Below are 12,729 nucleotides of genomic sequence, written 5' to 3'. Positions count from 1 at the left end.
AACAATTGTTTGCCCTTACCTGGAGCTAAGTAAGATTGGTACTGAAGATTGTGCTCTTAGGTAGAACTGCTTAAGTCTGTTACAACTTTGATAGAATAAGTGTATTTGAATGGGATAAAGGCATGAAGATGTGTCTTACTCAGGTCCAAGTTGGTTTGAAAAAATAATTGTTTGCCCCCAGCTGGAGTTGAGTAAGACTAATGCTGGAGGTTTGCTCCCGATAGAACTTAGCTTAGTTTGTTCCAACTCTGTTTGTATGCAGCAGTACTGAAGTGTTGATGTGATGATACTTAAGAGACTTTGTAGACTCAGAGATGTTTACTTAAGATATGTTAATGCGGTTTCCACCACGCAATTCCACTTGGCTAAAGTCCAATTTAGTTACCAAACATAATTCCACCAAGTAGTTCCACTTAACATGTTTGAGTGCTAACTAAATTTTAATTCCGTTCAGTCGTTCTGAAACTAAGTCCATTTGGGTTAAGACCAAAGCTAATTCCGTTTGATAAACATCAAACCTATTCCCGTTTGGTAAGTACCAAAGCTAATTCCGTTTGATAAACATCAAACCTATTCCCGTTTGGTAAGTACCAAAGCTAATTCCGTTTGATAAGCATCAAAGCTAATTCCGTTTGATAAACATCAAAGCTATTTTCGTTTGGTAAGTACCAAAGCTAATTCCATTTGATAAACATCAAAGATAATTTCGTTTGATAAACATCAAAGCTATTTCCGTTTGGTAAGTACCAAAGCTAATTCTATTTGATAAGCATCAAAGCTAATTCCGTTTGGTGAACACCAAAGCTTATTACAAAAATTTGATAGTCTTGAGAGAAGTGGGGAGGCCTCTATATTGGCCAAAAGGTAAATGTCTTTACATCCTAATAAAGAAGTTGGGGTTTAATTCTATTGATAATATTTCTTGAGATTTGCTACATTCCAGGGCCAAGGTATGGTTTTTCCTTTCAGATCCTCTAGGTAGTAAGCTTCATTTCCAATAGCAATTATGACCTTGTACGGACCTTCCCAGTTAGGCCCAAGTTTGCCCTCGCCAGGCACTCTTTTGTGATCCATAACTTTCCTCAAAACCAATTCTCTAGGTGTAAATTGCCTTGGGAAAACTTTTTGGTTGAAACTCTTGATGAGCTACTGCTGATACGCTACAAGTCTGATCAGTGCGGCTTCTCTTTGGCCTTCTGCCATATCCAGTGCTTGTGCAATAGCTTCCTCATTACTGGTGCTTTCAAACAATTCAGACCGAAGGGTTAAGAGACCTACTTCGAGTGGGATGATGGCCTTCATTCCATAAGTTAGAGAGTAAGGTGTTTCCCCTGTTGAGCGCCGTGCTATGGTTCGGTATGTCCATAGTATGTGGCGTAACTCTTCAACCCATTTTCCTTTTGCATGCTCAAGCTGTTTCTTTACTCCACTGATGACGGTTTTGTTTGACGTTTCTACCTGTCCATTACTTTGTGGGTACCCTGGAGAAGAGTTCCTACACTCGATCCTGAGGTCAACACAGAACTTTCTGAAGATCTTTCCATCGAACTGTGTTCCGTTATCCGCAATCAGTATCCGCGGGATGCCGAAACGCACCACCACGTTCCTCATGACAAACCGCTTTGTGTCCGCTTCTTTGATACTTGCCAGCGCCTCGACTTCAACCCACTTAGTGAAATAGTCGATTGTAGGAATGAAGAATCGTCTGTTCCCAGTGCCTTGTGCCAATGGTCCGATAATATCCAGACCCCATTGGCCAAAGGGCCATGGGCTAGTGAGTGGAGTGAGAGTTTTGGCTGGCTGATGAATGAATGGAGCAAACCTCTGACATTTATCACACTTCTGTACATACTGCTGCGCATCTTGTTGCATCCTTGGTCACCAGTACCCGCGAGTGAGGGCTCGGTGCGCCAGTGACCTTCCACCAACATGGCATCCACAAATCCCATCGTGAATTTCGTAGAGAACATTCTCGACCAAGTTTGGATGCACACATAGAAGATAAGGGCCAAGATAGGAGCATCTGTACAGCTTCCCAGATGGTGAGATCCAAAATCAAGCTGACTTATGTCTGACTTTGTTGGCTTCCTTTTTATCTTTGGGGAGAGTACCAGATTTTAGAAAAGCAAGTATCGGATCCATCCAGCTCGGCTCTAGGTTGCTGCAAAGGACTGGAGATGTGATGCTTGGTTCTGACACGAACTCAACCCAAACTTTTCTAACACCTTTGGTATCTACTGATGAGCCGAGGCAAGCCAGAGCATCAGCATCACTGTTTTTGTCCTGACTAATTCATTCCACTCGTATGGATTGAAACTTTTTGAGTAAGTCTTTGGCCTTGCCTACGTACATAGCCATTCTTTCATCTCGTGTTTCATAGACCTCAGAAAGCTGGTTTACCACTAGTTGTGAATTGCTGAAAACAAGAAGCTGTTCTGCACTGAAGTGTTCGGCACTACGTAAGCCAGCCAATAATGCTTCGTACTCTGCCTCATTGTTTGAGAGCCTGCTTCCAGATAAATCCTTCTGGTGAGATAAGTACTACTCCTGCCCCCGAGCCTCGGTTATTGGATGACCCGTCAACATAAAGCTGCCGAATGTTTCCAATAAAGAGTTTCCATGCTTCCAAAGCGCAGTGCTTTCCCTGTTCGGTGGTGCGTAGCACCTGTGCCGAACTGGGATTTCCTGGCTTAGTACTCTGGATAGGAGCAAATTTTGCGACGAAATATACTAAGACCTGGGCTTTGATTGCCGTCGTAGGTTGATATCGAATGTCAAACTCACCAAGTTCTACCGCCATTTTGCTGTTCGGACAGAGAAATCGGCTCGGCTGAATACAGATCTGAGGAGGAATTCAGTGAGGACCTTGATGGTATGCCCCTGGAAGTAGTGTTGTAACTTTCTTGAGGCGATAATGTAATACCCCTGTTCCATAATGTGTTAATTGGTCCTTAATATGAGTATGATTATGTGTTTAATATGATTTTGTGTGCCATTTGTGTGCCATTATGTGGTCTTGGATTTCTATCTGTTCACCGTAGGAATATCTGTTTGAATAATCTGCTTTGGAAATTAAATTGAGGGCCTTATCGGCCACAGAACCCGAAATTGATTACGCCATTGTGATTAGCGTAATTTTTAGAGCCTACGGTGAAATTTAATTGAAAATTTATTCGGGTCAGATTAAACTGATTAAATTGATGAATTGAGTGCCCAATTATTTTATATTAAAATAATATATTAATGGGGCTTGTTGTATGTTAGCACTACACTCTCCTTTAACTCTATTAAACTCAAAATTTGAGTTATAAAATTAAGATTGAGACAGAGACGACTGTTAGAGAGAGAGAGGAAAGAATTGTGCATTTGTGGTTCAAGACTTGGACCTTTTGGAGATTAAGCTCAAGTATTGCTAAATTGGGGAGATTAAAGCTCCTTGGTGAGTGATTCATGCATTTATAGTCATCACCTTGTGAATTCAAGTTTAATAGATGGTCAAGAGCATGAATTAGTTTGAATGTAAGGGAATTGAGTTTCTTGTGTTCAATTGAAGGTTAATGAAGGCATGCATGTATATAATTGTTGTGGAAATGCATAATCTAGCATGTATTGAGTGAACATGGAAATAAAGGTGTTAAATCTTACATGCAAGTATGCTTTTGTTGTATTCCATGAGAATGAACACCATTTGCATTGTTTGGGATGGAAATGAAATCAAGATTAGCATGCATGTTTGAATAATTAAGATATGAGCTTTGAAAGTATGATTTTGTTTGTATTAGAATGAGTGGATGGGGGATTGGGGCATACATGTGAATTAATTATGAATTGGGCTCCATTGTAATGTGCTTTGATGTTTATGGCATGTTAGCATAACTATATTTGAGATTTGAGCCATAACATGCATGTTTTGCCTGTTGAAATTCGAATTGGAGCTCAAGAACTCAATCTGGAAAACCCAGATTTTTTATGTCCGCTCAAGCGGGGGAAGAGCCGCTCGAGCGGGAAAATCGTGCTCCCAGCACTTTTTGCAGAGTTGGATGTCTGTTCGAGCGGTATATATCACGCTCGAGCGGGGAGTTTTTGTAGACAGGCCTTCCGCTCGAGCGCTCTATCCCACGCGCTAGCGTATTTTTCATGCAACCAGTACTTTTGCAAGCCCTATGGGTCCGGTCGAGCGGGGAAGTTGACGCTCGAGCGGGGACCCTGTTCCCTGAAATTTTGTATGCTCGTTCTGTGTTTCGTTTTCCGTTCTCTTTCACTTGTAAGCACTCTTAGGCATATGTTAAGCATTGTAAATGAGTTAATGAGATAAGAATAATGCCTAAAGAGGAATATATGAATCAAAGAACGGATTGAACTGTTAGTGACCCCCTTTGTGTTCATGAAATGTGTAGGGTCAAGCTCCAGGGGAAATCCACAAGCCGATCACTGTGAGTAATATCTTAACAAAAGATGTTTGAATATGTTGTTGTCCTATTGCTTACCTCTATGTAAGTTTGTAAGTTCATTAATTTGAATGGTGGACAATGTTTGATATGAAAATTTGTAATGGGCCAGAGGCCGTTTTGACAAGAAATAATGAATGGATCAGAGGCCGTTTTGATAAGCATGAATAAATGGGCCAGAGGCCGTTTTCGATATGAATGATTGGGCCAAAGGCCAGTTTGACACGAAAGTGTGAATGGGCCAAAGGCCGTTTTGACATAAACGAATGGACCGAAGGTCGTTTTGACACGAACGAACGGACCGAAGGTCGTTTTGAGATAAATGAATGGACCGAAGGTCGTTTTGAGATAAATGAATGGACCGAAGGTCATCTTGACTTAAACGAATGGACCGAAGGTCGTTTTGACACGAACGAACGGATCGAAGGTCGTTTTGAGATAAATGAATGGACCAAAAGTCGTTTTGATATAAATGAATGGACCGAAGGTCGTTTTGACATAAACGAAAGGACCGAAGGTCATTTTGACACGAATGAATGGGCCAGAGGCCGTTTTGACATGAATGGATGGGCCAGAGGCCGTTCTGACATAAATGAAAGTATAAATGGGCCGAAGGGCAGCCTGATATGAACCACGGTCACTCGACTTAAATTGTGTATATATATATGTTAAATAGAAGTATGAATTGGCCCCAAGGCCGTTTGGAGTATGTTGTTCTACATATCGTTTGTATGACTTCTTTGTTTGATATTATTCACTAGGCTATCACTCACGCTCATTCATGTGTTTGTAGGTGAGCCAAGAGAGGTCCAAACCCAGCCTCAATGAAGTTTGTATGGAACAACCAAGGTTTTGAAGAGTCAGCCCTTGTGTCTCATGCATGAGACCCGTTTTCGCCCTTTTGTTATGTATTTACATTTTGTCAGGTTGGCGAAGTTTTGAATACGTCTGTATATAGTTTTCATGGGTTGACTTAGTTTGGATGATCCTGTCTGTATAGAATCTTATGTCATTACACTTTATGTTGTGAGTTATTAACATATGTACATATGGAATGTTATGGTGTGCATATAAGCACAGCTCTATGGACAAAGTTTTAAATTTGCTTCTGTTTGGCCCCTTTTACTCTGATGAGTCTTGTCTTATTTGGTTTGAGGCCGTAGGTAATCTCGTGATTACTGGCCGGTTATGGCCTTAACCCATAGGGGCGGGTTCGGGTCGTGACGGAGTGGTATCAGAGCACGAGTTAATAACTCACACACTTGTCCAAATGAGCAATAAGCGTCTAGAAAAGATCTAGGATGCATTCATGTGATAAATGTGAACTTAGAAGCATCAAGAATATGCTTAATTGTTTCGATATGAACAATTATGTGTTATAAATTCGTGAATTGCTTGCATTGTAAACCATTGGAATATGTATGCTCTCTAGTATATGCATACTTGTGAATCTTTTGTATAAAGTATAATGCAAGTTTAATCAAATGGTGAACTTTAATTATTTTCTGATGATATGAAATGACAAGTTCCCTGAAATGCTATGTTTTGCATAAGTGAATGACTGTTTAAATTTTCTTCAAATGTAATTATGGTATCCTGAGCAGAAGCCCTCGCCCGGGGGAAACAATACTGTGGCTTATGAATGAGATATGTTACCCGGTACTGAAGGTTCCATTATGGAACTTGTTATGCTTGACCAACATGATATGTTACGCTTAAGGAAATACCACACATGATTTGAATATGAGATATGAATTGTTACACTACTGTGTACAATAAAATTTGTTTTGTTATAGTGCACATACATGAACATATGAACCATGAAAAGTTGCTTATGTGCATTCGATTCTGCCAATGGGTGCCTATGTGAAACATGGACATGATTTGAGTATATAATTACTTAGTAAATGTTCAGCATGCGATATTTGATAAGTATGCAATTATCTGTTACGTATGTGATTTATTGCGTACAATATGTGAAATGAGAATATAACAATGTGCCTATGTGCGAATGTACCCATGTGTATCTGTGTTTATTTTTGTATTGGACATCCCAGTAATTGGCAAGGCTTAATAAGAATTTGTGTAGAACGTGGATAAAGTGAGGGCATACGAGTTGGCAGACTCTTTCACAGCCCGACTTAATAGTCCGGAAAGAATAGTATAAGGGATGGCAGAGATTTTGAGACAACAATGTCAATTGTCGCTACAGCAAGAACCTTTGCCACCAAAAGTGTAAGAAACACCGAGGAGTTGTTATCGGATTTTTGGGGTTTGTTATAGGTATGGTAAAATGGACCGTATGGTAAGGAACTGTCCCCGAACTGAACAAATGTGAATAAATCTTCTGTCTGAGTTGGATTCGTACCAATGGTAGGAATTGCTGATCAAGATAGAGTAATTGCACTCGTCCCAGGAAGTACTCAGAATGCTGTAACCGTTATCCTAGGTATCTGCACTGTTATAAACGAATGCTTATGTATTGATTGATTCTGAATTAGTACATGTGTACATCTTTGCTTGGGATATTAATTGATTCAGATTGGCATGTTCTTTCGTATCTGTTGCATGTGTATTTAGATCGGTTAAACCCACAAGATCGAGACCGTATCCTTTAAATGTATATACTCCATTTGAGATATTTGTGAAATACGTATTGGGATATCGATTAACTCTGCACATGCGCATGTACATCTAAACTTATGCTCAGGGCGATTTGTTATACTACTGTCCTCCATGACTAAACCACCAGAATTATGACTTTGTGATTGTGTGACGGAGTTGAGCACCCTAAATGACAAACTCTATAATTGTGAGACCATGCATTTTGATGGGTAGAAAATTGACTGGATTATGTGACTATACTGGGCTCGACTCATAAACCTACATTTTGTGACTAATTTAGAACTTTTGTGTAACAGACCCTATCTTATGTACAACCGAGGAACTCTGTTTAATGTGTTACTGTGCACCATGTTCTTGCATATAAGACTTATTTGAGAACTGCTATACTAATTATGATACGTACCCCCCGATACGAATAACTGCATGCATATGCGACTACCCCCGAGTTTATGTAGACAATACCGTATTGTACCTGATTTGAAACACTTTGATATGAACTATTGTGGTGAATGATTCCGATACACTACAAGAAATTGCATTTTTCACAACGCAACAAAATATGTTGCTAAAAGGGAAAATTCGTTGGCAAAGAGTTTTACCGACACACAAAGCTACGTTGGCAACCCGTAGGCAAAAGTGAGTTGGCAAAAGTTTTTACCGACGAAATTATCATTGCGTTGGTGAAAGTAATGCCTTTAGCGACGAACATAGTCGTCGATAAAAGCCTTCATCCATCGTTGGCAATTTACCTTGCGTCGGTAAAAGTCATTCAAATATGATGATTGTGTGGCACTTTTCGCGACACAAATTTGTATGGGCAAAAAATATACTTTTAGCAACAAAATATGCGTCGGCAAAAATAAACTTTTGGCGACACATTTACGTCGGTAAATGTTGCCATTTACCGATGATTTGTTTGTCGCTAAAGCTTTACTTTTGGCAACGACAAATTGGCATTGGCAAAAAATACACTTCTACCAACACAATGAGTGGGCAAAAGTAAACTTTTAACGACACATTTACGTTGGTAAATGTTGCCATTTTCCAACAATTTGGTTGTCGATAAAGCTTTACTTTTGGCAACGGAAAATTGACATTGGCAAAAAATACACTTTTAGCAACACAATATGAGTGGGCAAAAATAAACTTTTGACTACACATTTACCGACAAGTTGTTTGTCAAGAAAGCTTTACTTTTTGACAACGACAAATTTGTAGCGGCAAAAAAAATTGAAAATCATTTATATTTTTTTATAAGATGTACATATTTACAAGAGGCATCCCTCAGGCCCTATTATTACAAACTAATAATATTGATATTAAATCACCTAAAGTTGATGTGTAGGCCAAAAAACACTGTTGAAAAATATGCTTTTGGAAGCAGTGTATAAAATCTGAACAGGTAAACTCACTAAAATACTCAAATTCATCCAAATTATGAACCCATAGTAAAAACAACAAATAAAAAAATGAAAACATGAAACTAACAACCCAAATTTGCAGCAGACCATCATCTAGTAGCAGCCCGCTTTACAATAACATTGCAGCAGCAGCAGCAGAGCAAAATTCTGCAGCAGCACACCGGCAGCAGTAGCAGTGGACCAACAAGCAACAACCATCAGCCAACAGTGCTCTGAAAAATGAGAGAAGAAAAACAGTTAATCATTGGGGGGGGAATTTGGGGAAATCTGCTAATAATAGCGGGGCAGGGTGGGTTTCCATTGGGTTCGGATTTAATTGCCATCCATAATTCTACCCAAAAGATTCCACAATGAATCTCCTTCATCAACAAAATCAACAGAAAATAACTATCTACTATCTAGACAATTCAACAACCAAAAAGTAGCATGATTTAAAGATGACTGATTAAGTTGCCATTTCTTTGTAGACATCATGTGCATGATTGGGGATTATTTGATATCAAACCAATAACTCATCTTGTGCAAGTCACTGTCTCGAGTACAAATGCAATGTATGTTTTTGGTAATTTCTCTAAGAACGTAATGAAGATGAACTCTTATGATTAGATGGATTAAAAAAATGGATGCATTATTGTTAGAACTTACATTGTTCCTGCCACACAGGTACTGACATGAGTCATGTTGGCTGGGATAAGTTTTGGTAGACCAAAATCTGAAATTTTGGGTGTCAAGTCTTTGTCAAGGAGAATATTGGTAGCTTTGATATCTCGATGAACAATATGTGGTCGCACTTCCTCATGAAGAATGGCAAGTCCCCGTGCAATCCCAACGCAAATTCTAGTTCATGTTCGCCAACTAAACTGGATGCTACTGGAAGATTTAGGTCAACAACCAGCAGATTGGGCTGCAAAGATTGTGAAGATTCAAACAAAAAACACTTCATGAGGAAATGCATCTGTCATGTAAGCCTACATAATTGAATCCTCTACTGCTAATGTCTTTGAGCAAATAACAAGAGAATCTCTGAAGGAAAGAATGTTATAATTAGACAGTTATGGAATTCTCTCACATTTAAAGGCAAAAGCATCATTGCATTGGTATTTTCATGTCCATTTTCTCAATTGAATTCTATTAGCAACACAGAGTACATACAATTTGCTGTCTAATGGTGAATTATGTGAGGAGGTGCTTGCCACTCTGAATTGTTTTCTCTATGGGTATCATTCAATCAAAAAAGTTTCTTAAACAATCAGACTGTTTTAGGTTATTGATTAATGAGCTTGTTCAAACCAATATGGAGACTGGACAAGGCCTCAGCTTGAAAAAATAGAAAATAAAAATAATCAGCCCCCTTGAATATTATTTATAATAGCATGCGTAATTTAGGAAGAAATAAGAGTTTTTTCTAATTCCCCCCCCCCCCCGGCGGTTTGGGAGAAGCTTTGTCTAAAATCAGTGCCAATACAAACAAAATCAAGCAAGATCCCTTTGGAATTATTAGGTTCATGCTTTGTTGTAAAGATCTGTTTATGACTGAACCAGCAGGTAAAAAACTAATATAAGCGATCGATCAAAAAATAGAAGAGATTGAGAATTTACTACTAAAGGGAAATAGTTATTTCAAGTGGACCTTGATTGGTATTTAGCCTTGACTAATCACCCCAGAAATAAAGCAAAAATAAAAAATTTAAAAAATCATATTCAAAGTTAATGTAGCAGAAAAGTGTTGATCATTCATGGGTATAATTGGGAGGACCTCAAACAAGAATCAAACAAAGTCCCATGAAATGGTTAATTATACTGCTTTCAAATCATTGCCAGTGATTTGCCCATTATTTGTTAGCATCCACTACATTTCTCCAAATAGCAAAGAGGACCACTTGAAGAGAATCATCCACATGGGATTTGTGAGGTGTGTCGGGCAAATTGAATCCTCTACTGCTACTGCTAATGTCTTTGAGCAGATTCAGAGTATATCTGCAAGGTTGAGACAGTATGGAAAGATTGAAGGGAAGAATGTGTTTTATTGGTTTCAGAACCATAAAGCTTGAGAGAGGCAGAAGAAGAGGTTCACCACTGATATCCCCATGCAGAGAAGTGGTGTTGGTGGAAATGGAGGAGGAGGAGGTTGGAGATCTGAAGATCCTGTTTATAACAAGTACCCTAACATCAGCCCTGGTAAAGCATCAACAGTCAGCAACCTCTCTCTCTCTCTCTCTCTCTCTCTCTCTCTCTTCATTGTTCATTTCTCCACAATGCTTTTGTAGATGTACTTATGATATGTATATATTTATTGCTTTACATTTGTTACTCCGTTCAAATTATGCTAAAGACTAAGCTGGTTTTTTTATTTTTAATGTGGATCAATTAATAGTTTTATGAAGAACTTAAGTCTAGGTCAAGCAGTTGAGATCCTTGGGTTTTATTTATTTATTTTTTTTTCAAACATTCAAGTGGTTATACTCCTTAATTTCTAAGAAATAAATTGGGGGAGATTCTAAGTTTGAATTTATGATGAAGCATCGAATGTTATTAGTAGTAATTTAACTTACTACTAACTAATTAACTAACCAACTAATTTTGACACCCGGGAAAAAAAATATACGTACTTTCATACCATTTAATTTTTAATTTTTTTTTTAATATTAGTTTGGTGGTGTGTGTTTTTGCAGCAGTTCCATCGCCATCTTCATCTTCATCACCTGGAATGCTTGCTGTAGGGCAGATGGGTAGCTATGGTGGGTATGGATCTGTGACTATGGAGAAAAGTTTTTGGGTAAGTTACGCTATACTATACTACTCTCTAATACTGACTGAATACAGGTTGCTGTCATTATGTAGTTGGGCAGCCAGTGAACACAAAATCATGGTCCAGTTATTGTCTTCCTCTCTCAACCTTGATTCAGAATTGTCTATACATTCCAATCATCTAAAAACTAGCCTTAATTCAAAACCATCCAAAAAGAACTATCCTTAAGTTATAATTGTCCAAAAAGTTATAAACTACCCAAAAACTATATCATATATAAGTTTCTAAACAAGTGTTGTTAAAAAAAATCCTATAGTCAAATAAGTGTTGTTGTTCTGCAGTATACGGAGAAGCCACCATAAAATAAATTAGGATTTGACAGCTGAAACATTTTATAACTAGCATATTCATCTTTATAATTGAACAGAATCATTAACAGATCAGATTAACTAAATCCATGTCTGATCTGTTAACAATCAGACCTATTAGATTCTGATAGTAATTGAATAATTACATTTCAACCACAAATTATTGGATTAGACTCAGCTTAGAATACAATCCATTGATGGGCCTAGTCTCAGGTTTATATTCCTTTTCATTTTAAGACAAATTTTCCAAGGACATCTTGTATTTCTGATTTGCCTCACCGCCACCAACAATGATGCTAATTATAGTTGTATCAGTGACCAATTACGTTGCTTAAAAAGATAAAATCCACATCAGGGACGTTCTTAGTTAGCTCGCAGAAAAATAATCCCAAGTCTACCACTACAAACTCAAGTGTTATGCACAACGTTCATTCAAAATCTTATAGTATGGACTTAGGGCCATATTTTAGTTAAATGAGAGGAAAAGCAGAGGGTAATCAAAATATGAAAATACCTTGTGTATGCTGATATTATTTCATCTTTAGTGAAACTATCTTCTTGTGTGCCAATCTCATGCAAATACAGAATCAGGATTGCTGCAAGACTGCAGCAAAAAAATTTCAATCCTCACCTATAACCAATAGTCTAATTTCCAATCAATAATTCAGAAATCATACCACATTTCTCAGCCAGGCATGACAATACTTTGTGGTTCCAAAGCATGCCCTGCAAAATGAAATCCCAACACCTACATAACAGAATACATAATAGAATATAAATCTTGAATGTAGCCATTTCCCACCTAAATGATCTACCATCCAAGGTAAACCCATGCACTGATTGAATACATCGAACCGCTTCCTCCTCCTTTGAGTAAGTAATATATCTGGGATAGAAATCACGTTTAAGAACAAAACAGTTGTAGTGAAGTCATGGTCTGTCCCTGGCCTCTGTCATCCAAGGCACTCTGCGAAACCGTTTCATTAGAGTAATTCCTAAAAAAATCCATGTTTCCTCTCACATGGGACACACTTCAATTAGACTTTACTATCACTTCTATTTACAAGGAAAGTGCTTCAAATGGAAAGCAGTAAACGATCACTCAATGCAAGAGACTG

At 38.2% G+C, this 12,729-nt stretch overlaps 1 long non-coding RNA gene across 1 annotated transcript; it reads right to left on the bottom strand.

Moving 5' to 3' along the window:
* Positions 1–8,432: 8,432 nt before the first annotated feature.
* On the bottom strand, positions 8,433–12,729 carry LOC145820976 (uncharacterized). Its single transcript, XR_014363017.1, has 5 exons — positions 12,414–12,729; positions 12,289–12,337; positions 12,126–12,215; positions 9,140–9,398; positions 8,433–8,706 (listed from the first exon to the last, which is right to left on the bottom strand). It is a non-coding gene; the product is annotated as an uncharacterized LOC145820976 (long non-coding RNA).

The sequence above is a fragment of the Camellia sinensis genome, chromosome 3 (assembly GCF_055761805.1).
Source record: "Camellia sinensis isolate YWXY chromosome 3, ASM5576180v1, whole genome shotgun sequence".
NCBI classification, from domain to species: Eukaryota; Viridiplantae; Streptophyta; class Magnoliopsida; order Ericales; family Theaceae; genus Camellia; species Camellia sinensis.
This window is presented reverse-complemented; position numbering and strand designations above follow the sequence as displayed.